Below are 27391 nucleotides of genomic sequence, written 5' to 3' on the forward strand. Positions count from 1 at the left end.
TGGTATAGCAATACCATTCTTTCCACAATCCACTGTAAATCTTCTTCCTATTCTAGTCACTTAGATCAGGAATGTAATGTTTTTAGAAGCATCTCTTATGGTATATTTTCTTGTATTTCAGTAAGGGGTGAGTTAAATTAGAAAATAAATATGGATTTTAATTTTCCATAATTTTTTTCATTGTAGTACAGCTAATTTGCATTGTATTTGTAGTATCATTTCTACTACCTATATTGGGAATATCCAAGGATAAAATTAGGTATTATCCTATAAATCACTAAAGAGAAAACATTTAAAATATGGAAAATAATTACCTATTATAATTGTCATCAGAAATATGAAAATCATGTTGAGATGTAGAAAAGATGATTCCTGAGAAAAAGTTATACAGAAAAGCAGGGAACAATTTAAGTAGGTCTGCATACAAAGTCAATGCTAAGTTTAAAGAACAGTTGTAAGTTGACCAAGCCAAGATTAGTATAGTCAAGATCACTGTTGAAGAGCCAGGTTACACAGTCTATATAAAAATGATACCTATGTACACATATTCACCCTTAGAAATCACCTACTTACTAGATTTTGATGACTTCCTGAGATCAAATCAATGAACTTTGTTAGTTATGTTTTTAAAATTAGTTTGATATAACTATGCAAGTTCCCATTTTCAAAGATGAAAAATAAAATAATGTATTACAGATTTAAATATTTCACCTCATGTTAGCAAACCAGCATTCTAGTTATTGGAAAAACTTAAGGCCAATTAAGCTTCTGAAGGATATTACACACCATTCTATCTATTCTGTAACTTTAATATTCTGTTAACATTTAGATACAGAGATGTTACTTACTAAATATTTCATCCCTCTGACAGATAACCCAAGCTACTCATATAAAGGATGACAGAGATACTTCATTTTGAGGCTTGAATTTGTATTCTATTGTTGGTAGACCCCATTGTGGTTAAACTGTGAGGGAGTTTACCATGATAGGATCACACATTAGAGTAAAAGGTTCACTTGGTTTCACCCAGGAAGCAGAGAGAGAAGAAAGCCTAGTTCACACATCCTTCAATAATGTACCCACAAAGATCTAAAATCATAAAACTAGTCCCTACCTCCTATTGTTTCTTCCCCCGAAAGCTCTATAACCAGGACACCAAGGCTTCAATCCATGAGTTCCTAGAGGTCCATTTATGATCCCAGTTGTGACAGAAATGAGGAGGCTTCAAGAAGGTCATACATGTAGCTAATGTTGAAATGAGGATGGCATTCTAGAAACCCTAATTGTCAGAGTGATTTTACAAGAATGCCATTCTACTGTGAGAATTCATGAATATACGTACTTATTACCGTGATATAAACAGTCTTGAGATAGTCAATCCAATTGCCTAATTGATGAAATCTTAAGGAATCTGGAAGATGGATATCTGGACATGCCTATGAGGATCACCTTCATTACTTTAACTGAGGTAGGAAGATATGAACAGTCTGGATGGCACCATTCTCTGAGATAAAAGAGAAGAAATTGATCTAAGTTCAATTGTTCTTCTTGCTCTCTGTTTCCTGACTGTGGATATAATGTAACGAGCATCCTCTAGACCCTACTATCATGGATTTCTAACATGACAAACTGTATGTTGGATGGGTAAGCCCAAATAACCCATCCTTCTATCCTTAAGTTGTGGCCAGAATATTTTGTCACACCATGAAATGTGACTAAAATAAACCTAAGCACTAAAAACTAAAACTAAAAAAAAATAATTTCAATGACTGAAACCATAACTAATCGTTTAGAATGTGAAAATGTATCACTTGACAATTTCATATACTAGGGAATGTTTGTGGAGAAATATAAGTATAAAATGTAAACTTGTATTTAGTTAGTAGTCTACAAAGTACAACTTTACCTGTTTGCATTTCTAACATTGTATGTCTGTGTGATTTCCTTTTTTAACAAATACCCCAAAAACTATGATAGCAAATAATGTTTTCATTATGTGAACTTAAAAAAAAAAACCTTAAAATAGAAATAATGATGAAGAATTGAGATGTAAGTCTCCTGTCTTCTAAAGCATTGTGTTCTCCAAGTGTTCAGACTGTGAAGGAAAGATGCAAATAAGGAGAGAGATGTTACATGTGAACTTTACCTCTTGCTGTCATCCTGTTCTTTCATGAGATATGACCCCTCACCTGCTAGCAGCTCTCAGGAAGGCAGACAAAAGAGGAGAAAGCTCAGTTGAAGCTGCTGCATCGTGACAGGTGAGTCTGAGTGGCACTTACAATGCTGTTACTAATTTATTAAATATTCCAAAGTTAGAATTTAATCGAAATATTCTTGTCACATTATCCATCACCAATGTAGAAGAAAGTGACTTTTCTTAAAGAGCCATTACGTACAACACCTTAAGGCAGGTTTTTACTTATTTAGGTATGTCACAATGGACTAGTTCCATTTTAATGACATGGATAATTGTGTGACAAGTTATAAAAAATGTGAGTGGCCCAATGCCTACTCTAAGGAACATGCTAAGGTCTACTAGCTAGGTGTCTGAAAAGCATTTGTGCAGGCTAGATTTATGTCCAGCAAGTTAGAGTCATTTTGAAAGAGGGAACTTCAATTCAGAAAATGCCCCAGGAGACTGACATCTGAACAAAACTATAGAATGTTTTCTTGACTGATGATTGATGTGGGAGCCTAGCTCTTTGTGGGCAATGACGCCCTTGGGCTAGTGCTGCTGGATGCTATAAGAAGCTGATCAAGCCATGAGGAACAAGCCAATAAGTAGCCCTCCTCTATGGCCTCTGAACCAGCTCCTGCCTACATGTTCCTGCCTTGCTTGAGTTCCTGCCCTGACTTCCTTCAATAATGGAGTGTGACCTGAAAGTTGTAAGGAAAATTAAACTCTTTCCTTCCCAAGTTGTTGATATTGACAATATTTTATATCACAGCAGTAGAAACCTCAACTAACACATGTGTATAGAAACTAAAACATGTTTCTTAATTCTATTTGCTCACATGAGCCAACTGGTACCTGTTGTGGAGACTGCTGTGGCAGATCTGGCCACATGTTTTAGGGAGGATTGTGGTAGCATTTGAACTTTGGGTTGAAGAGCTGTTGACCAATCAGAACTCAGTAGGCTGTTCTGTGATAACTTAAAAGATAACACTGAAATCACAGCAGGTGGTAGAGGCCAAGCTCATGAAGTTGCAGAAAGAAGATTAAGAGTTCCTTAAAAGCTATCATCAGAGCCTTTTAATATTTTAAATTAAGAATTTGTGGTTCTGATTAGCTGGAGGTGATGAGTCAGCTGTAATTAAGAAGAGACCAGGACCATTAAAGGAAAACCTTTGCTTTGTGGGGGCATTCAATGCTGGTTAACTGGAACTGAGAATTATGGACAATTAAGAAGAAACCTGCATCACAGGGATGAAAGTATTCTGAAAGTATTGCTTCAGGGTAAGCATACGGAAGCTTTGCACAGAGGGTGTCATGGCTGCATCTCATGTGGACAGCTGAACTTTGCAACATCTAAGCCAGGTGGTGCTAGTTTTGAAGTGATGAGATGGCCATGGGAAGCAGTTGAGGCTTGGCACTGTGTGGTAGAACTGGTGTCCCTGAAGAGAAGTTTGGAGAGGCCATTAGTGAAAGTGAAGCTTCAGTTCCAGTGTAGGGTCCAGGACTGAAGGGGACATGGAGAGAGGCTGGGGCTTGAGATTACCATACCATGAGGCAGTGCCAGAGTCCCTGAAAAGCCAAGAAAAGGTTACCAAAGAAGGTGCAGCCCATTTACAGAGACCGCAGCATTTTGGAAATCCCGGTTCCAAGAGATGTCAGTCAAGAACATACATAGGTATGGAGTGAAGCCAGCCTGGGCCTATGAGATATTGTGTGTGTGTGTTGTAGAAGTCTTTTGGAGGCTAGAAGATCATAAGACTCAGAAGACTGACATTGAGCCTTACACTGTTGGATGTTGCTTTTGCTTTGATCTAATTTTGACTGCATCATGTTTCTTCTCTCTTGGAGTAAGAAAGAAGGAAACTTATTCTGGCCTTACAAAAATCTACAGTTAGGAAATTTTGGATGTTTCAGAGAGATTTCGGTTATCTTAAAGAGGCTAGATTTTCAAATGTTTGAATTATTTTAAAAATTGTTACTTTTAAAATTTGAAACATGTTTTTCTTTATTGTGTAACTGATATTAACATGACATCTTCGGGACAACAAGAAAGGAAAGATATGGTTTGACAGTGATATGTTTGTGTGTCAAGCTGACAAGAGAGCAACTTTTACTGGATAGTTCTATGGCAACGTTAGAAAAGCCAGAGCTATTTTAGACTATGGAAGCTCAACTGAGAAAATGCACCCACTAAATTAGCCAGGGCAAGCCTGACATGCATTTTATTAATTGATTATGATTGAGAGAAGGCCCAGCTAAACGTGGGCAGTGCCGACCCTGGGCTGGTAGTCCCAAATGGTGTAAGAAAGCAGGCTGATCAAGCCAGGGAGAACAAGCCAGTAAGCAGCACTCCTCCACGGCTTGTTTATCAGCTCCTCCTTAATATTTTTACCCTGTTTGAGTTCCTGCCCTGACCTCTCTCAGCAATGGCGTATAAACCAAAAATTTTAAGTAGAAATAAACACTTTCCTCCCTAAGTTGTATATAGTTGTTGTATTTTTTCACAACAGTAGAAACACTTACTAAAATGCCACTTCTTTCTAACAGTAAGCAATTGTGTCTACCTTTACCTCGTCCTTTGTAAATTTCAACTTCCATATTTTAAACAAAAGCCAAACTATAAAACACCTGTTCTTTTATATTATGACAGAGTGAATATGCATGAGTCACATTAGCAGTGTGTATCACTGGGTAAAATATCACATGATTTAGATTAAAATATAAGTCAATATTGAGAATTAAAGAAAAGAAAATGCAGAGATATACTTAAAAACTCTCCCTTTTAAGTTCCAATTTGTCATTCTCCACAAAAGAATTAGTGTACTTAACAGCACTGAGTTAGGGTATGTCTCAATTATTCAGTTAAGGTGAAATATTACCAAACACACACACACACACACACACACACACACACACACACACACACACACAATCTTGTTAGTTACTTTCTTCAAAGCAGTAAATATATTTAATGCAATTTGACCAAAAAGTAATAAATAAATGGCTGATAATATAACTTCAATGTGAAGATCCTGTTTCAAGCAAAACTTCTGCCTAATTGAAATATTGCATTAATCTCTATGGTGGTTAAATCAGAAGATATCACCCAAGTGTGTAAGTAATCTATGTGAGCTTTGACTTCTATGTCAGACAGTTTGTATGAAGATACTTTCCTTACACAATTATTGCTGAAAGGAAATACAAATTTGGGTAAAAATCAATAAAATAGATCTCTCTCTGTTCAGCTACATGTTATTCTGAGTTTTTTTTTTTTTTTTTTTTTTTTTGCTTTGCTTTGTTTTATTTGTTTTGTTTTAAAACAGTATGTCAAGTTCCTCCAGCTGGCCTTAAACTTAGTTGTAGAGTACACTAAATTCTGGGTCCTTCTGTTTCCACATCCTAAGAGCTGGCACATATTATGTGAACTACACTTGATTTATACTTGTTCGGATAAATATGGGACATGAGACATTTAGATAGCTGAGGCAATTTTTCTGACATATGAACAGAATAGGAAATAGGAAGCAAGCATTGAAGACCTAAGGAGTGTAACTTGTAACATGTGGTCCTTTAATGGTTGTTGGAGAAGACCACTGCACCACAGAGAAAAAAAAAAAATTCTACTGATGTCTCAAAGGATATTATATTCTAAACAAGAAACAACTATGAGGCCCTTTATTGAAGTAGCAGGGAAAGGGATTAGGTGAAAAACTGCTTACTTTGTTTCTTTATTTTCATAAGGTTTGGGCATTCAGCACCTTAGCACCCTGTCCAGACCTGTAAATGAAACAAATGTGAATAGAAATGCAGTGCCTTAAAGCTGATGGTAACCTGGTCATAATGAAGCAAACACAGCATGATTCTGTGACAGTGACCAACAGCCAGTGCACAGGGCAGTGTGATGGTGACACACAGTCAGTGCACAGGGCAGTGTGATGAGAACCCACAGTCAGCTCATGGGCAGTGTGATGAGGACCCACAGTCAGCTCATGGGTAGTGTGATGGTGACCCACAGTCAGCACATGGAGCAGTCAGCTCATGGTGTGGACAGTTCCCATCTCAGTGTTAGAGAGACATGCTTAACAGCACCAATAAAACACATGCATGCTAGCTAACATCTTTAACCACACTGTGCATATGAAGAGGTTAATGGCTGCTGCCATTTCTTTATACTTTCTTTCTTAAAAATTTAGTGCATTTTTCATAGAATTTATAAAATTTCATGTGCAAACATTTTTCCCTTAAAGCATAAAACCACTGTAGAGGAGAAAGGTTTTATTGCTTAACTTTAATGCGATTAAACTAAAAAAATGTTTCAATTTATCTTACAGAATGAACGTGTTCTCCATAAATATAATAACAAATACATATAACTTCTATTATTTTTTAGAGTTCACATAATATTTCTCCTAGAATGAATTTTTATATGCCCAATAAGTTAATTCTTCAGACTGTTATGTCTGGGTAGAAAATCTGTTTCCTTGGCACCTACAAAGAATCCAATTTCATTGCTAAAACTTTATTGAAACTCATTTCATTAATTACTCTTAATATTACACATTCTCTTTACAGCCTATTTACAGCTGGTTTCTCTTCTAAATTAGTTCAAATGGCCAGGTATGATCCATTTGTTATTATCAATCAATCAACCTCCTACATATTGAGAACATTCCAGATGTGCTTGTTTATGCCTCATTTATACCCAGTGGCCAGGAATCATGTGTTTATGCACCAACTGGAGCATTGCCATATAATTATTAATGATACATCTCTTCCAAATGCTTATGCCCTAATCACTTCTGAAGGTTCCAGTCACCTTTAAGTCTAAATGTAAGGTATTTAAAAGTAAAGATAATTGCTTTGTGGAATACTTTATATCTATAATTTCCTGTTTTCAAAGTGATATGGTTAAACTATTGAGGGATACATTTAATTTAGCCTTTCTTTCTGGAAATCATACAACTGTTCCCATATGGCTCACATCTCCTTCAGATGATAGGTCTGAGCAAGAGACTTCAGAGACCTTCATAGTTCACAGCGCTTTATGTGATCCTGGGAATAGCCACTGAAGATCACTGCCCAAGTCATGAACTCCTACTTCACCGCCCCCCTTCTGAATCCCATTGCTATACACAGTATTTATAATCACAGACCATGCAGAGATACCTTCCCTTTTGGCATGCTGGATAACATAGAGCCATTTCATTAGAGGAATGGCTATGAGGGAAGAGGGAAAAGGCCACTTATGTTACAATCACAAGTGCCCAGTATCAAGGGCATAGGGTAAAGGGGTGTGTCTGGTCGTGTGTCACTGTCAACATCACACTTCTTGTAACTTACCTTGTTGATGTATGCCCATAATTTTCTAAATTCTCAACTCTACCAAATAATGTTATGAGGGAAAATAAGTTTAGGTATTAGAATTTTCCTAATGCAAAATCCAAAAGAAGAATTCAGCTGTGTTGATTGTAAAACAAAATAAAACAAAACAGAAATCACTCTAACATCAACACATATCTGACTTTTATGTAACAAGAAAAATCAGTTATAAAAAAGAAAACTGTGCACATCATCTTAAGAAAATATTAATTACCTACATTACCACATGACAATATTTTCCATGCTCCCACCCCTTACCCCTTAATCCCCCTTTCAAATACATATTTATTAGTGTTAAAATTCCTCTCCTTTTACTCCACGTAGATGCTTAGTATGATAATTCAGTGGTTCTCATCATCCTAAAGCTAGAACCCTTTAATACAGTTCCTCATATTGTGATGATCCCCAACCACAAATAAATAAATACATTATTTATGATATGTCATGAAAGCCCCCACAGTCAGAACCATTGATTTAGGGCTAACTCAGGGGCAACATGCACTTCCCTTTAACTAACACCCAGGCAAGACTCAGTGTCCATGCTCTATCCTCATTCAAGAAGCAAGCATTCTTTTTTATTTTTAGAATCTACAGTACTATAGTGCTGGTCTCAAAAAGTTTTTGCCTAGCTGCATCAGGCCCTCTTGATAAGTGAGACAATTGAATAGCTTGAACTGTTTGGGAGGTATCTAGGCTGTGGGACCAGGACCTGTCCTTAGTGCATGAGCTGGCTGTTTGGAACCTTGGGCTTACACAGGGACACTTTGCTCAGCCTGGAAGGAGGTGACTGGACCTGCCTGTACTGAATCCACCAGGTTTAAATGAATCCCCAGGGGAGTCTTGGCCCTGGAGTAGATGGGAATGGAGGGGAGGGTATGGGGAGAATGTGGGGGTGGGTGCGGGAGGGGGGAGGACAGGGGAACCCATAGCTGATGTGTAAAATTAAAACACAAATATCTAAAACAAACAAAAAAAAGAAACAGAGCCAAATAGAGAGTTAAAGCCACAACAAAAAAGTTTTTGCCTAGAATCTCAATATAGTTACCATAAGATATAGAAAAATATTATCTTTTTTTGAGCTGAGGATCAAAATCAGGGCCTTGTGCTTGCTAGGCAAGCGCTCTACCACTGAGATAAATCCCCAATCCTAAACAATGTTTTTGTTTTGTTTTGTTTATATGTATTAGAGACAGAGTTTCTCTGTGTAGCTTTGAGCCTTTCCTGGATCTCGCTCTGTAGACCAGGCTGGCCTCGAACTCACAAATATCCACCTGGCTCTGCCTTCCAAGTGCTGGAATTAAAGGCATGCGCTACCACCTCTCAGCTATATTATCTTCTATAATGACTTACATTTTATATATATGACTAAATAACTTAGGACCATAAATTACACTTCATTATGCTTCATAAAGTTAACTTGAATGTTTGACCTAGGATTTAAATAGTAATAAGAATGTCTTAGATTCTCTGGTAAGTGTTTTGTTATACACTAGAAAATAAACTATTTGTGGCTGGGGCTCAGTGATACAGATCTCGTCTAGCATATGCAAGTCCCTGGTTCAATCTTTGGCACAGGGACAAAAAAATAAAAACAACAGAAATAGTGTAATCATTCTTACTTCACTGTAGTAGCAAAGTCATGAGAAAACTTAGGAACTAACATGTAGTTGGTGTTGAAAATAGAACATCTATGTGAAGAGCTGAGAAACAGGGAAACAAACATGATGACTTCTGAAAGTAGGACTTGGTGCTGCAATTTCTGAGGCTACTAACATCATTCTGTTTCAGCATCTTTTCTTTATTCAGCCAGGTAAGGACCACACTGGGGCTACTATCCAGATATCACTGTGCCCTGAACTAGTTTCATTAGTTCTTTTATGAGAATTAAAGCTGAAGACTGGGTACAAAATAAAGAATCCCTATACTTGAATGGAAATAACAGAGAAAAGCAGTTCCTCAGAATTCCATTTTCAAGTTCATATAATTAGACTGGCAGAAGCATCACTAATATTCTAATGGACTTGGTAGTATTCTTCATACAAAATTATACTTCAGTTGTAGATGATTGTAGACTAAATCACACAGCTGCCAGATCTTAAATGTCAAAATTAGAATGAATTTTGAGAATGTAATCCATTGTCAGACTTTGCACTTTTGGTATACACATCTACTCTTTAATTATTAAAAAAAAAAGCATGTTAGGAAGAACTTCAACTGGATACATAAGTAAGAATAACATAAGAGTGAACAGTTTTGATGAGACCATGGAGGAAAGTTGAAATTATTGGCAATGGTAAGAAGGCAACCTATCTTGCAGCTACACAGAAACCATGGATCATTACTGAGTCAGGAGGCTAGAAAAATAAATGTATTAAAGAAGAATAACAATTGTTAGTGATTTGGAAAGAAGGGGAAATAAAATTCTTCTTATCAAAGGACATTTGTGAAGAGTCCCTGATGATGTTGCTATATAGTCACTTGGACATTCATCAGAAATGTTGCAAGGGCCAAGTCCCTGAGAATGAATATCAACATGCATGTGCTGTTAAGGATCCACAGGCATATTTATAATGAAATATGTGGGGCAAGAGAGATGGCTCAGTGCTTAAGAGTACTGGCTGCTTTTCCAGAAGACCCTGGTTCAATTCCCAGCACCCACATGGCAGCTCACAACTGTTTGTAACTCAAGTTCCAGGTGATCCAGAATCATCACACAGACATACATGAAGGCAAAATACCAATGCATGTAAAATAAAAATAAATAACTTTAAAAAAACATGTGTATTCATTTACATTTCCAAAAGTTAAAATAACGTCATTATTAAAATTCCTGAAAAGACAAAGAATGAGCAAAAGAAAAACTTCTGGCAGATGCTGATGAACATTGCTCTAAATAACTCTGAAACTTTTGATTAATTTAAATTAAATTCCACTATTAATTAAAATCACATTAATAAATGAGTTTTTCTTAGAGTTTTTTAAAGTTTTAACTCATTAACTCTGGTTCTATTAATTGCTAATTGAAATTTTATCTGCCCCCATGCAACCTTATTTTTAATTAATAGTGATGTATCAACTAAGGAAGTAGTCAAGGTATCAAAGGAAGATAAGACACATAAGAGATTTAGATTAAAAGGGTTTTCTTAGCAGATCTAGAGTACAAGCAAATGTGAACTAACATGGAGTTGTCTGTATGCTTATTTATTCGTTAAATTAATGTATTCATATTAAATTATATATTCATAAAACTTTGTATTTTCATGTGATAAATCTTCCTACAGAGCTGGGCATGGCATTCAGGTCCTATTCCAGCACTTGGGAAAAATAGGGAGGAGATTACCATGAGTTCAAGGCAGCATGATCTGCCTTTTGAATTTCTCAAAAACCAAAAATAAAATCAAAACTCTCTTACAATCTCTAAGAATGAAAAGTAGCAAAAATATTTCTTCTTGAGAACCCCTGTCCTCCACCTTCCCTGGACATTGTGTAGCTGTTCTAAATTGCTTTTGCTTTTGCCCTGCTGATGCCACATCTCCCTCCTTGCTGTAAGCAGGTTACCGCATTGATAAGACAAAACTTTGCAACCAACGACAAAAACATCCTTGAAATATTATAGTCACCATTTATGAAAATGTCTTCTTCCATCAACTTTTATTTTACTTCTACATTATAGAGAATTTTAATTTCAAGATTTGTTTTAAAAACAAATTCACAAAGAGATGTCTCAGTAATTAAGAGTTTACTGTTCCAGTAGAGAATCAGTGTTTGGTTCCCAGCACTTATGTTTGGTCACTCTCGACTTCCTATAGCTGCAGTCACAGAAGGCCACCAACACTCTCTTCTGATATGTGCAGGCCCCTGTGCACACATAGTACACATACAGACAAGCAGTCAACCAAACATCCACACAAACTAAAGTAAATAAGCACTTAATAGTTCATTTTAAAGTCAAAGTATATCCATAATTAATAATTCTTCATTTTATCTTCCGCCAGTTCCTAGAAATCACTCCTCTACTTTCTGTCCCTTTGATCCTGACATGCTACCTCATACTACTGGAATTAGACAATTCTAAATTTTAGGCTTAATCCTTTTTCCCATTTCTCTTCATGAAAACCTCTTGTAACTGTCTTATTTCATTCAGCATAATGTTGCCAATATTTGTCTACATTGTAGTATGAATCATAATTTCATTCCTTTTTAAGGTCAAATATTTCATTTTCCATGTATACCACATTTTGCTGACCCATGAATCTGTCAATGGACAACACAACACATACATTTTGTCTGTTATGGACAATTTTTCCCTGAAAATGAGTATGCAAATATGAGTTCCATTCTTGCCTGAAATTATTTTGTTATATCCCCAAAGGTAGACTTGATAGATACTTAATTTTCTGAGGAACTGTCAAGATGCTTTCCATAGTGGCTGTATAATTTCTGTGGATGTGTATTTTTTAACCCGAAAAGTTTTGATGATTGGTATGTAGTGTTTCTAAACCTGCATGTTTCTGACCAGCCAGTGTCAGAATCTACAAGACTTGGTGCTTTTGTTGGTGGAGACTGGACATTAAATTTGTGAGAGGGTGATTATTCAATGTTTGGAGTTTGGGATGATTGATAAGAGGGTGATCAGAAAAGAAAAAACAACTCCAGATTCTTTTTCCTCCTTTCCATTAGGTTAATTGTCCCTGTAATTAACGATGGTCGGTACAGATTTTATCTATGAAAGAATAAAGCCAGTCTTTTTTTTTTCTATATGGAATGATTAATTTTCTGCTTGTATAAGTTGGATAATAATATCTAAAACTAATATTAAATTATAAGAATAATTAAAAAGTAGATATCAAATACATGTAATGTGATTAATTATATCTTGTCATTCATAAGACATTCTCATCTATTTATCTAACATTTACCTCTAGATTTATATTTAATGAACATATATCAACATTAAATCCAAGCTTTGATTATAAGTTATTTGCAATTACACAGTTCTCTCCCAGCCCCTCTTTTGATATCCCCTTTTCTGCTATATCTACTTTACTTACTCCTGAGTTTATATTTCCTTTCTTACAGAGTGACAGTTTATATATATATATGTATATATATACATACATACATGTATATGTATATATATATGTATGTATGTATTTAATTTTAGCACATGTGCATATAAATGTTCATATGTTTACAGATTAAATTGATGTATTTCATGTATGTGTTGTATGTGTAGTTATAAATATACGTATGATTTAATAACAAGTATAAGTTTTCAGAATGCATTCTAGGTCACTGGCTGTATATCAGACTATATATACCCAAATCTATATCATATACATATCCTACTATATGCTTAGGTGCTATTTTATGTGATGTGTACATGTATATATGAGTGTTGAAGGGTATGGGTAACAGAGAGAAAACAATAATTAAAATATACATGGCATATTTCTCCCAAGGTCATGAGCAAAATGATGTGAGATAATATCACTGTTAGGAACAATCAAGAGATTTGTTTACTATGAAATGTATGTGATTATTGCTGCTTAGACAGTCATACTGTTTCACAAAATTTCTATTTCATAAGAAAAATAAACTTTAAACAATGTTACAAAGCATCTTAGAGTTATTACATAGGCTTGGTGATACTGTGTATTTATTAATGTTACCACCACCATCAGCATACAAACAATTTCATGTTACAGCACTTCAATGGCTGTGACATCAGTAGATGATAAAAAGTTTTCATATTTTATTAAGCTTTAATGTGAGAAGAATTTACACACTGTTCATTTAAAAGTCATCACATGACACAAAACTATATATATATACAGGACTATTTCAGTTATTACATATGAATGTATGTGTAGAATATATATTAGGGATTAGCAGTTTTTTCTTGAACCAATCTGGATTTAACTTTATAGACAACATAGTTTCTAAATGACTTGTCTCTTTGCTATAAGGGTAAAACAAATGAAACTGTGTTCCAACAATTATGTATTCTACACACTGAAATATATTTAAGTTATTTAAATATATAGAAACCATTATTAACTCTAGATCAGCAATCCAAACACAGGAAATGAGTTGCTGTTAAATGATATAAACATAAACATATTTACCTTATTTTAGGATTAAAATATTAAAGACATAAAGCTCTGTTATGCTTTGTCTATATTGTTTTATTTTTCTGAGACAAGATCTTGCTATATATTCTTTCAGGATGACATGAAACTCACTATTTTGTCAGTGTCTGTCTTAGATTTCCTTGTATGACACTACACCAACCATGTTTCCCATGGATGAATAGTTGGGAGCCAGGTAACTGGCATCTCAGACTCCTGAGCCTCATTGAATGTGTGCCTCCCTGTTAGCCTACAACTAACACATGAATCTGATGTATCAGGTTTCGTTATATGATTAACTTATACACTTCCCACTCTCCAAAGTTCTATTGATATTCCCTGGCACATAACTCCTTTATTCTTCTACTGCTTATTTGCAGTAAATAATTTTATTCCTTTGAGGCTAATTTTGAGGAAAGAGTATACAGAGTAAGCACGATTATTTTACAACTTTTTAAACCTTCTTTTATTTTTTAAAATAGTTTTGTATCACAATCTTACCCTTTCTCCAAGCCCTCTCAGGTCCTTGATCTCTAACAACCCTACTTCATGCTAATTTTTTTCTTTAAAAAAATAATGACACTCATAATATCTGGGACCAATTATTCATTTATTGGTATTATTACCACTATGATGTTCACCTGGGCCATTTCCTGCCTCTGTTCTTTTATTTTTTTTCTCTAGTTAGATAAACATTAATGAGAGATGTCTTTTAAAAAATGTTTTAGAAACATAAAAAAAGCCATGAACTCCAACTTGTTGATTACTCCTGCACACGAAGCATCTTCTGGATGGTGGTTGATATATCCACTATCACTGTTGCTCGATTCTTAAATGGGTCTTATAATAAAACCCTAGAAGCTGATATTGGGATTATAGCTGAAAGATCAAAGAAGCAGAGCAAGCCAAAGCCACCACTTCTTACTGCACCAACTTCTCAGCCTCAAAGAGCTCCAGCCGAAAGGACTTGACCCAAAAGAGCTTCCTTAGCCTAAAAAGCTTTAGTTCCTGTTTCCTCACACTTTATATACCTTTCTCCACCCTGACATATTACTACTACCTGGGATTAAAGGTATGTTTGCTTTCCAAGCAAACCCATGAGATCTCAAGTGCTGTGATTAAAGGTGTGTGCCAGCACTATCTAGTTCTGTTTCTCTCCTAGACTGAGTCAATCTCATATAGTCCAGGTTGGCTTTGAACTCAGTGTTCCAGACAGATCTCTGCCTCATGAGTGCTAGGATTAAAGGTGTGTGCCACCACTGTCTGTCCTTTATGTTTAATCTAGCAGTTTATGTTGTAGGGTGTCTTTCTGTAGGCTGTGAATATGTGTTGCTCTGATTGGTTGGTAACTAAAGCTACTTTGGTCTATGGCAGAGCAACTTAGAGGCAGGCAGGAAACACAAGCAGTTATAGAGGAAGAGGAAATGGAGAGGAGAGGAGATACAAGTCACTGCCAGGAGAAACAAGATGTAAAAGTACTGGTAAGCCACAGCCATGTAGCAATTTATAGATTAATAGAAATAGGTGAATTTATAGAAGCTAGATATCAAGAAGCCTACCATATGCCATATGATATGGTAATTAATATAAGCTACTGAGTGATAATTTTATAAATAGCTGTGGGCCCATGGGCCAAGCAGGACCCAGGAAACCTTCCAACTACAAATGGTGCCCAGATGAGGTGGCAAGGATTTCTACCTAAAATATTAGAGAGCTTAAGAAGAGATTATAACTGTAGCTAAGAGCACCTTGCTAGTTCATGTTGCCCATGGCGGGCCGTGATACAGTGATGTGTGCCCTGGCCATGTGGGTATGCAGTATGTGGGCTTGACCTGCAGCATGGCATATTCCTGTCATGGTACACAAAAATGTCTCCAAGCCGTACATTACACAGCACAGTAGATTTAGCATTTTCTAGTACAGATGAAAAAAAAAATGTTGCTGGGCTACACACTGCTGGATGGAGGCATGGACCCACCGCCTCCCAGAGTCAGTGGAGAGCATAGCTTCCAGAGCTGGAGGTGAATTATCTCCACCAGTTGAAAAGCTGAAATGGGCAGAGTCGGCAACCAAGGCTTCCACTTCAGTCCTGAATATGCAGTTTAGCAGTTTAAAATCTCTCCTGGTCAGAGAAGGATTATAGGTTCACAATGAGACAGATTCAGATTAAATAAGACTCTAAATGGTTACAGTGTGTGTAAAAATGTACATAGGCTTAAAAGAGAGAGGAAAAGGAATATATACATTTATATAAAAATAGAAAAATTTCAAAAATAAAGTCTTTAAAGAGAAAGTAAAAATAACATAAAAAATAAGCCACATAAAGATGGAAATCACACAGAGTCTGGATTAAATTGTCTTTGGGATTTTTAACTGCAGAAAGAAATTTGATTTTAAAGGCTGCTCAGTTAAGCCAATATATGTATTAATCTTGACTTCAAAATTTGTGTCTAAGGATATGTTGCTTTTGGAAAGGAGGCTCTGCTTTTGTTCCACAGGAAGCAAGAGTCTATGGATTTGTTACAGGTTAAGATGGATCAGATTTGATCAAGCCAGACCTCCTGAAACTTAACAGAAGGTACCTACCAACAAAAGTTATAACTGATCTTCCCTGGACTTGACCATTATCTGAAATTTTCTCAGTATCCCCATAAGACTACCAGCACCCCCTATTAGCAGGAAGTAGCCTAGAAAACTATGCCCACATTTCCAAAAGATGGATTATAGATGTTTGTCTTTGTTTAGGTTATTGGTTACAAATTGTTATTGGTCATAGTAAATCTCTTTCTAAAAGAAGAAAGGGGGATATGATATGGAAATACAGGATAAATATTTTACATTGCTATGGATTTTAGTTTATTGATAAAAATTTAATTTTATTATACTGTATGTATATGTATATTTCTACTCTTGTTTAAGGTATTATGTTTGTGCAGCTCTTTTGAAATTGTAATGCACAATTAAATACAGATTAATAATTAGTCATCTATGGTAATTAAACTTAAAGTAACATTAGTTAAGTTCTCTAGGTTTACATAGATATGGAGTTTATCTTCTTGTTGGCAAAAATAGCCATTTGGGTAAGAAGCTGTTCTTGCCTGGACTGCTTGACAAAATGTTGTATTGACTGGACATACAGGACTCACAGGAATGTAACTACTGAAATTTGCAAGACAAGATGGTCCTTCAGGTTCCTGCTTCACTGAAGAAACTGCCAGACATTCTACAGGACACAGAGAGAAACAACTGAGAGACTCTAGACCTATAGGCTGAAGATGGAGGCCCCAACATTGCCCAGGAACTTTGGAAGACTATCTAGGCAGGCAGCTGTCTCTGTCATTTCCAGAATTTTGGAAGTTGCTTACAATGCATTTCCTCTTTACTTAGGCAATATTATATTGTTCTGGGGTCTTTGATATAGATGAAGACTAGATAGTTATAATTATAATTTTCCTTGGTTAAGATAAATTACACCATTTAAGAAAACTGATTTTACCTTTCAAGGCAATTACCAGGTGAAAATATATTCTTGGTTTGAGGTGGGACTTTGTGTCTACTCTCACTTCTCTACACTAGGATTTTGCCTGGCTTGAGTTTGTGCAGGTCTTATGCAGGCTGTCACAGCCCCTGTGAATTCATATGTGTATCTGTCATGTTGTGTCTTGAAAATACAGTTTTTCTTTGAAATCATTTGTTTCCTCTGGTCCTTACAATCTTCCCCTGTCCTTGTCCACAGACATCCTTTGAGGGGAGTGGCATTATAAACGTTTCATTTCTAATTATTTTCTTGATTCATTCATTGACCGAATTTTCATTCAGTTATAAGTTGCTTAGCTACCATGGGTTTATGTACCTTCTGCTGTTTATATTGTTTATGATATTCAACTTTAATCAATGGTGGTCAAATATGATGATACATGATGTTATTTCAATTTATTATATTTTTAAGACTTGTTTCATGTCAAAATATGCAGTCAGTTTTATAGAAAGTTCCTCAGGTTGCTGAGAAGAAAATCGTTTCTTTAGTGTTTATGTAGAACATTCTGTAGATCTCTGTTATATTCATTTAATTTATAAAACTACAAACTCCAGAAATTCTCAAGTTAGTTTTTGTCTGGATGATCTAGTTTTGTTTTGATTTTGCTTTTGTGAGAATATGTTACTTATGTCATCCACTGTCAATGTGTTAGGGATATTAGGTAATTTTATTTTATATTTTTATTTACAAAATATAAATTTATATAATATATTTTGACCATATTTTTTCCCTGTCTCATATCTTGCTCACCTCTCTAATCAACCAACTTTTTGTTTTCTGGTTCTCTCTCTCTCTCTCAAAATAAAAATAAAAAATACTAAAACTAAAAATCAGAATACTCATACAAAGTATAATAAAACAAAAATACATAATTGTGAGGATGAAAAGAAAGGGGAAATGTTATTATGTCTGTGATTTTAGAAGTAGTAGTAACTCTTTATAATATTGGATGCCCTTGTGTTCAGTGCCTAGATGCTTTGAATTATAATATTCTTTTTATTAAATTTAGTAAATTTTTTAATGAGGATGTGATGTCCTTTCCTCTCTCTTAGTCAGTTTTGCTTTGAAGTTTATTTTGTCAGATATTTAAAAAGCTATGCTGCTTTCTTCTTCTTTCTGTTTATTTAGAATCCACTTTCACAGCCTTTTATCTTAAGGCGATATCAGTCATTGATGGTAAGATGTGTTTCTGGGATGCAGCAGAAAGAAAGTTGGTGTTTTCTAATTCAATATGATAATCAATGTTTTCTAATAGGAACTAGAGATGGTTAATTCACAGTTATTATTGAGCCGTGTTTAATAATTCCTATTGTTTTGTTTTGGAGTTGTTGTTTTGGGTTTGGTTTTATTTATCACTCTGCTGTCCAACTGCTTTGAGATTATATGTTTCTTGTTTCCTCTTGGGTAAAGTTAACCTTCTCTTTAGACTGAAGATTTTGTACCTTCTATATAGCTGAATTGATGTACATAAATTGTTTCAATTTGTTTTTTTACTATAAACTATTTTTCTTTCTCCTTTAATTATAATTAATAATTTCCCTAGATAGAATAGTCTAATCTGGAGTCTGGTTATTCAAAGCTGGTATATCATCCATCCATTCCCATCTGGCTTTCAACATTAACTAAAAAATCAGTTCTTATTTTAATGTGCCTGCTTTTCTGTGTAACTTGGTCTTTTCCCCTTGAAGCATTTAATAACCTTTCTTCATTATGTATACGTAGTGTTTTGATTATTATGTGTCACTAAGAATTTCCTTTGTGAGCATTTCTATTTGATGTTCTGTATGCCTCTTACACCTTGATCAGTATTCCTTTCTTTAGATTTGGGAAGTTTTCTTCCAAGATTTTGCTAAAAAACTATGTCTTTGCCTTTGCCTTGGGTTTCTTTTCCTTTCTCCATACCTACTATTCACAGATATGGTCATTGTGTCCTAGATTTCCTGAATATTTGTCCCTGGGTATTAAAAGTTCTAACATTTCTTTTGATTGCTTGATCCACTTCTACTTTGTCTTTAGGAGTCAAAATCCTCTCTCACACTTCATTCTCTAGCACATTCTTCCAATACCAACACCTCCTGCTTCATCATTGGAACAAATTCAACAAAGCCAGTCTATACATTGAAACATGTGTCCTAAATAAACACTTTCCCTCAAGTTTGTTATGCTCAGTGGGTTTTTATTGTTGCTGAATTTATATGAGTGAGTGGAGGCTATTTATTTGTTTTGTAGAAATTGAAAGTCTAACTAATACAACTTTCTAGGGTTACTTCTAAGTCTTCACATTTTAAATTCTGCCAAAGTCATTTGATTCCAATACTTTAAGCCAGACTCCCTTACTTCTATTTTCACTGAATTGGAAAACAAAACAAAACAAAAAATCCATGCAGAGACTGGAGCACTCAAACACAGAACTGTGGACCCTTTTCAAAATATCCTTATGGTTTCATTAAATATCACTAAACATTAATTTAATTTCTGACCCTGGATTTCTAAGTATTAGAGTTCTCACAATTATTATCTATAACAACCCAAACAAGAAATACAAACAAAAGAATCCAAAATTAATTAGATACACAGAAATGGCATATTTGCTTTTCTAGACAATAGAGGTATGAAACGGGCTTGGGAGTAAAGTTGAGAATGACAGTGACGGCACTGGGGTAGGAAGAATTTTAGTAGAAAATAGAAAGTTTCTAAATTTCAATTGTGGTAGAAGTTTGTCAGTCTATAATTTTAATATTATATTAATTAGCATATTTCAAAATATTTATTTCATTTTATTTATGTGCATTGTGTTTCCTTGTGTGGATGTATGCATGTGAATGCAGGTGCTCTGGGAGGCCAGGTATGTTGGATCTCCTGGACCTAGAGTTATATGCCTTTGTGAACCTCAGAATGTCAAAGTATTGTCTTAAAATGTTCAATCCAGAAGAGTCTATCTTTTACCATTTCAGTAAATATAAAAACATGAATATATCTGAGATAAGGGGTGTTACGTATATATAATGAATTATGATAGATCACTAGTGACATATGCACTAAAGTCCTAGAATTTTAATGACTGTGTATTCTTTGACTTCATTCTGTATATAGCCCCCAGTTTGGTTTTAAAGTTAATTTGAAGTACCTGTTCATTTTTCTGTGTGGAAACAAACTTGGTGCTCATATCTGTGATGATTCAAACATCAGTCACAGCAACTACAATACACCCAAGGATGGAAGGGGTTCCTAAAAGAGGAAAAGCCTTTGAGTTCTTTATCGGGGGAAGGGAGGGTTGTACATATGTGGCAGATGCTCAACAAAGCCTAAGATAATTCCTATGAGATGGGTTGCTTTTGTGTGCTAGCTTTCATTATAATGATACAATGAGGTGAGTTCATGGAAAGCTCAAATACTCTATGCCTGTCCCCTCAGCCCTACAAGAGAGTTGGTTCAGACAGACCTATTCATGTGCTATCCACTCAGGGGTGGTTAAGGTCCACCTCTGCACAACTCTGAATCAAGGTAATTGACTTGCCTGGTCTCTGGTAGTTTCTTGGTAGATAGTACTGCCCTTTGACCTTGCCCATGAAATGAGTGCTATCAATTATACTAAATTCCTTTTGTTCTTGCAGCTGCCAAAAGTTCCTGCACTTCTGCTTCATTAACTTCACATCTATAGGATATTCAAAAATCTATTTTCTGAAAAAGGTGGGGCCTTTCTTAGAAGTTTTCTTCACTTGGTCTGGTACAATTAGCCACATTGGTTGAAGTTAGATATGAGAGGGAGTAGTGTCTTATTGGTCTCCCTAATGGCCTATGGGCCAGCTGCCCTGCCTATACTGGCTTACAGCCTTGCCATCCTACTGTCAGTGTGTTCCTAATCTCTAGTATTCTTCATCTATCTGTTTTAATGTTTACCATCTTTTAACCCCAAAATGCCCATTATCAATGCAACATGTATGCAACTTTGCATGTCCATCAAGAGCCTTTTCTTTACTATCTAAAAGGTGAAAACAGCAGTCTCAATGCCAAAAGTAAAGTGTAGAATTGGGGTGTGCTTACTAGCCATCTAATCTTGTACCCTCCATCTTTTTGGCATTACATGAGATGTCTCTATTTTGATTAAAACATTACCAGTATCCAATTTCAACAGATATTCAATATTTTAAGAGAAATTTACACATACAGCTATTAACCATTCTTTGGAAAATTTTCAGAAGAATATAGAGCCTGGAGCTTTCTCCATGAGACTACTCCTCTTCTTGGTGTCTCTTTCACTATGGCTGATGTGTAAACACTGGCAGCACAGTGCCTCTATGGAGGGCAGAACTGCACTTGGAATGTGCATCCCCCAGGGCTTTTCTTCTTCCTCAGCAAAATTGTGTGTTCCTGCTTACAGAACTCCTTAGGTCCAGGAGGGTAGGGACATGGTAAGCTAAATGATTCCAAATCCATCCAACAGCTGTGCAAATGTGGATCCTTACTCACTAAATAGAGGTAGCACATGTTCTTCTAATAATTTTTGTACCACATTGCTTTTGTTTAGAAGAAGAGAAAAAGCATAATATAGATTTTGTAAGTAGAAAGAATTCAATATATGTAACAAGTAGATAAACTTGATATATAGGTGAAGGAGAAAGAGGAGAATCCAATTAAAAAATTTGAGCCAGTTGTTAGGCAATCTAGATTTGCAAGAATACAAAGAAGGAAAAAGTTGAAAGTTAAGTAAACATTTAAAAAATGTCATTTCTGAAATTTGTAACACAAGGTATGTATTCAGCTGCCTGGAAGTATCTTGAGCAAAAAAGGGAGATAAAGTTTTTCTGCAGGCTGTGGACAGAAAGAAATATAAAAAGAAAACATCTCCCATCTTACAAAATCTCTTTTGGGCTTCCATATTTTACCTAGACACAACAACTACTAAAAGATAATAATGTACTTATTTTCCTAAAATACCCAATAGTGTAGAAGAATAAAGAACTGGGCAATTGACAAATGAAAACATTTATAGCTCCAAACATCCACAGTTAATAAATACCTTCATCTTTTATCTGGCATAAATTTAATTAACAGACAGTTCTAATAAAAAAGTATATGGTAGTGATATTTTTACTTCTTAATATAAGTAACTAACAATATGCTATAATATTAAACAAATGATAAAGGTAAATTACAGGTTATTCATGAGCAGTACCTTGATTTTTTTAAAGATGTATCCTTTCCTTTAGATTGTTAGCAGTGACCTAGTCTATAATGTTCAGGTCTCAGGACTCATTTTTAAAGATATATGCCACTCATTCAATCAAGTCATCTGAGACATTATCTCATCCTGCAATATGTCAATATCAGTTTCTTGAAGACATAAACTGAGAAAACCATTTACACGGTCAAGGAAAGTCTGAGGAAATGTAAGAAGATGCCAATGAGACATCCAACTTCCACCAAATGCTGATGAAGGCAGGTCATGCCTTCCAAGAGCATGATTAAAATAAAGGACTACTGACATTTCTGAAGGTTGTGGTGAGATTCAGAATAATGGAGGGCCCTGTTCAGCACTTATATGTTGCTTGCTGGCTACAGTAGTCCCTTCTTTGGTGAGAAACCTCTCTTAACAAAGTACACTACTATGCACTAAGAGGCATTGGGTTATTGTTTAATAAGAAGTATTTATGAGTGTGTAGCTATACATAGATCCTAAAGAATTCTCTACATGAGATAATTTTCAGGATAAATGCTTCTGAAAAACTAAGAATATACTATATTCCAATGCATGCATTTTATATACGAAGTATTTTTCACATATTGATTCTGAGTAATTAAAACTGCACAAAACACTTGTTTTATTCATATTTTTGTTATAAAATATTAGATCTGAAGTAATTACATAAACATGATAATAAATCCAGAATTTCAAGAGTTTTGTTTGAGATCATTGGTGCCATAACTTATGTAGATGTTAGGCATAAGACATTTAAGTAGATTTTAGTATTTTTAACACACTAAAACTTTTTATATCCCTATGATAGTTAACATGATAAAATTTCTCTGTTTATTTTTTTCAATTATTTTCCTTGGGTATATATTTAAATCAGTCTTAACAATGAAAATGAATTCAGTAGTCTTGGTGTGCTGGCTAGTTTTTATGTCAACTTGATACATGTTAGGTTTTTCAGAGAAGAGAAAACCTCAATTAAGAAAATGCCTCCAGACTGGAGCCTCTGTCGCCAAGCCCAGACCATGCTGCTGTCCATCATGCACTTGTGATCCCAAAAGGTTCAAAGTCCACCAAGATGGCAACCCTCAAGGACCAGCTGATTGTGAATTTACTTAAGGAAGAACAAGCCCCTCAGAACAAGATTATGGTTATTGGGGTTGGTGCTGTTGGCATGGCTTGTGCCATTAGTATCCTAATGAAGGACTTGGCTGATGAGCTTGCCCTTGTTGATGTCAGGAAGACAAGATGAAGGGAGAGATGATGGATCTCCAGCATGGCAGCCTTTTCCTCAGAACACCAAAAATTGTCTCTGGCAAAAACTATAGTGTGACTGCAAACTCCACGCTGGTCATTATCACAGTGGGGCCTGTCAGCAAGAGGCAGAGAGCAAACTCAATCTGGTCCAGCGAAATGTGAACATCTTTAAGTTCATCATTCCCAAGGTTGTGAAGTACAGTCCAAATTGCAAGCTACTTATTGTTTCAAACCCAGTGGATATCTTGACCTACATGGCCTGGAAGATATGTGGCTTCCCCAAAAACCGAGTTATTGGGAGTGGTTGCAATCTGGATTCAGCTCAGTTCCATTACCTGATGGGAGAAAAGTTGGGCATTCACTCGCTAAGCTGTCATGGATGGGTCCTAGGGGAGCATGGAGACTCCAGTGTGCCTGTGTGTGGAGTGGTGGGAATGTTGCTGGTGTCTCCCTGAAGAATCTGAATCCATAACTGTGCTCTGATGTAGACAAGGGGCAGTGGAAGGAGATTCACAAGCAGGTGGTTGACAGCGCCTCTGAGGTGATTAAACTCAAAGGGAATACCTCCTGGGCCATTGGCCTCTCTGTGGCCAACCTAGCTGAGAGCATGATGAAGAATCTTAGGTGGGTGCATCCCATTTATACCATGATTAAGGGTCTCTATGGAATCAAGGATGATGTTTTCCTCAGTGTCCCTTGTGTCCTGGAACAAAATGGAACTTCAGATGTTGTGATGGTGACTCTGACTTCTGAAGAGGAGGCCCGCTTGAAGAAGAGTAGAGATACGCTCAGGGGCATCCAGAAGGAGCTGCAGTTCTAAAATCCTCAGATATCCTAGAGCTTCACTGTTCAGGCTGCAGCAGGGTTTCTATGAAGACAACACACTGTCTCCTCATTTGAGCTGTGCTTAGTGTTGTTGTGTTAAGGTGGCGGTTCCCACAGCTCTACCCTGATGCTAAGTGGTACTTGTGTAGTGGTAACCTGGTTGGTATGACAGTCCCACTGTCTCTGAGACACACTGCCAATTGTGTGCAGGCTTCAGGTACCTTGTGAGCCTGCCATGTCTGCTGTGTACCCTCACCAAACATGCCTAGGCCAATGAGTTCCCAGTTAGTCATAATGTGGCTCCAATGAGTAAATACATTATACATATTTGTGCATATCTGTTCTAAAGGATATTATTTTGTGTATTATGTGTCTGTAGTGTACATTGAAATATTATGTAAAAAGAAAGATCTGCATATGGATGATGCAACCAACTACCCAAGTGTCATGCCAATGAAAACACCAAATAAACCTTGAACAGTGAAAAAAAAAAAAAAAAGAAAGAAAGAAAAGCCTCCACCAGGCAATGGCGGCACACGCCTTTAATCCCAGCACCTAGGAAGCAGAGCCAAATAGATCTATGTGAGTTTGAGGCCAGCCTGGTCTACAGAGCAAGATCTAGGACAGACACCAAAGCTACATAGAGAAACCCTCTCTCAAATGCAAAACAAACAAACAAACAAACAAATAAATAAATAAATAAATAAATAAAAGAAATAAAACACAGGCTGAAAAATCCTAGGAGAACAAGTTATTAAGGAGTGTTCCTTTCCAAGTTCTCCCACTCTGTTCCTGATACAGATCAAACCTCCCACTCCCCTAAGCTCTCTTTCCCCTGGCCCTTGCCATCCATTATCCCCCTCAGCCCCAATTTGCTCCTGTAGATCTCATCTATTTCTCCATCACTGGGTCATCCCTGTGTCTTTTTTAAGATTCACTTTACTAGGTAGCCTCCCTGGAGCTGTGGGTTTCAGTCTGGTTATCCTTTGCTTTACATCTAGTATCCACTTATGAATGAATACATAGCATGTTTGTCTTTCTGATTCTAGGTTACCTCACTCAGGGTGATATTTTCTAGTTCCATGCATTTTCCTGCAAACCTCATGATGTCATTGTTTTTCTCTGCTGAGTAGTACTCTATTGTGTATATGTACCACAATTTATTTATCCATTCTTCAGTAGAAGGGCATCTAGGTTGTTTCCAGGTTCTGGCTATTACAAATAATGCTGATATGAACATAGTTGAGCATGTATCCTTGTGGTATGATTGAGCATTCCTTGGGTATGTGCCCAAGAGTGGTATAGCTGGATCCGGAGGGATATGTATTCCCAATTTCCTGAGAAACCTCCATACTGATTTCCAAAGTGGCTGTATAAGTTTGCCTTCCCACCAGCAGTGTAGGAGTGTTCCACTTGCTCTGCTTCCTCTCCATCATAAGCTGTCTTCAGCATTTTTGATCATAGCCATTCTGACAGGTGTAAGATGGTATCTCAGAGTTGTTTTGACTTGCATTTCCCTGATGACTAAGGATGGAAAGAGAGACCATGATAAATGAAGACAAGATGGGTATAGGGAGAAGCAGAGTGTTAGGGAGGTTCCCAGGAATCTTCAAGGATGACTTTACCATAGACTACTGGCAATGGTCCAGAGGGTGCCTGAGCTGACCTACTCTGGTGATTGGATGGCTGAATACCCTAACTGTCATGATAGAGCCCTCATCCAGTGACTGGTGGAAGCAGATGCAGAGATCCATGGCCAGGTCCCAGGTGGAGCTCCAGGAGTCCAATCAGAGAGAGGAGTGATTATATAAGCAAGAGATATTGAGACCATGATTGGAAGAAGTACAGAGACAACTAGCCAAACTAGTGGAAACACATTAACTGTGGACCAAAAGCTGAGGAGCGCCCATGGTACTAGACAAGGCCCTCTGGATAAGTGAGACAGTTGTTTAGCTTGAACTGTTTGTGTGTGGGGGGGGGGGCAGTGGAACCAGGGCCTAGTGCATGAGCTGGCTTTTTGAAACCTAGTTCCTATGGTGAGACACTTTGCACAGTCTTGGTGCAGGGAGGAGCTGCTTGGACATGCCTCACCTGAATGCACCAGGCTCTGCTGAATCCCCATGGGAGACCTTGCTTGGAAGAAATGGGAATGGGAAATGGATTGGGGCCGGGCAGCCTGAGGAGTCAGAGGAGGGTGGACAGGGGTATCTGAGGTTGATAGGTAGATATGTAAAATAAATAGAAAAATCTCTTAATTAAAAAAAAGAAAAAACAAAAACAAAACAACAACAACAACAACAACAACAAAACAAACAAATAAAAAAAAAAACAAAACGAGTGTTCCTACATGGTTTCTGCTCTTTCAGTTCCTGTCTTGAGTTCTCTGACTTCTTTACTGATAGAATTTAAGAAGTAAATCAGAAATAATTCCTTTCTTCCCCTAGATGTTTCTAGTCAGGGTGTTATCATAGTATCAGTACAGCACACTAGGAGTATATGACCATAGCACCATTTGTTTAATAGGATGTATTAATGGTTCCTATTCTTATGCATTTACAGATAGCTTTGCTGAAAAAAAAACTTATGTTATTTTGCTAATAAAGAGATAATTCTGACAATACTGACTCAGAGGTTGAGTGTTTTAAGAATCTTAATGACTTATCCATCTATACATTTATTTGCATATATATATGTGTGTATGTGTGTGTGTGTGAGTGTGTATTCAGTTTCAATCCCTTTTATAATAGTTCTTTCAACTCCCAATGTGATTTTTCAAATTTCAAAAATTCAATTGATAGATACTGATTTCCACTAAGTGAGTAAAGGGAATAGGAAGTACAGTAATTCAGAAAAACTTGAGTACCACAGCTATGCCATGACTTCTGGACACA

At 36.3% G+C, this 27391-nt stretch overlaps 1 pseudogene; it reads left to right on the forward strand.

Moving 5' to 3' along the window:
- Positions 1-23475: 23475 nt before the first annotated feature.
- On the forward strand, positions 23476-24495 carry LOC118578557 (annotated as a pseudogene).
- Positions 24496-27391: the final 2896 nt, after the last annotated feature.

Source organism: Onychomys torridus, chromosome 2 (genome assembly GCF_903995425.1).
Source record: "Onychomys torridus chromosome 2, mOncTor1.1, whole genome shotgun sequence".
NCBI lineage: Eukaryota > Metazoa > Chordata > Mammalia > Rodentia > Cricetidae > Onychomys > Onychomys torridus.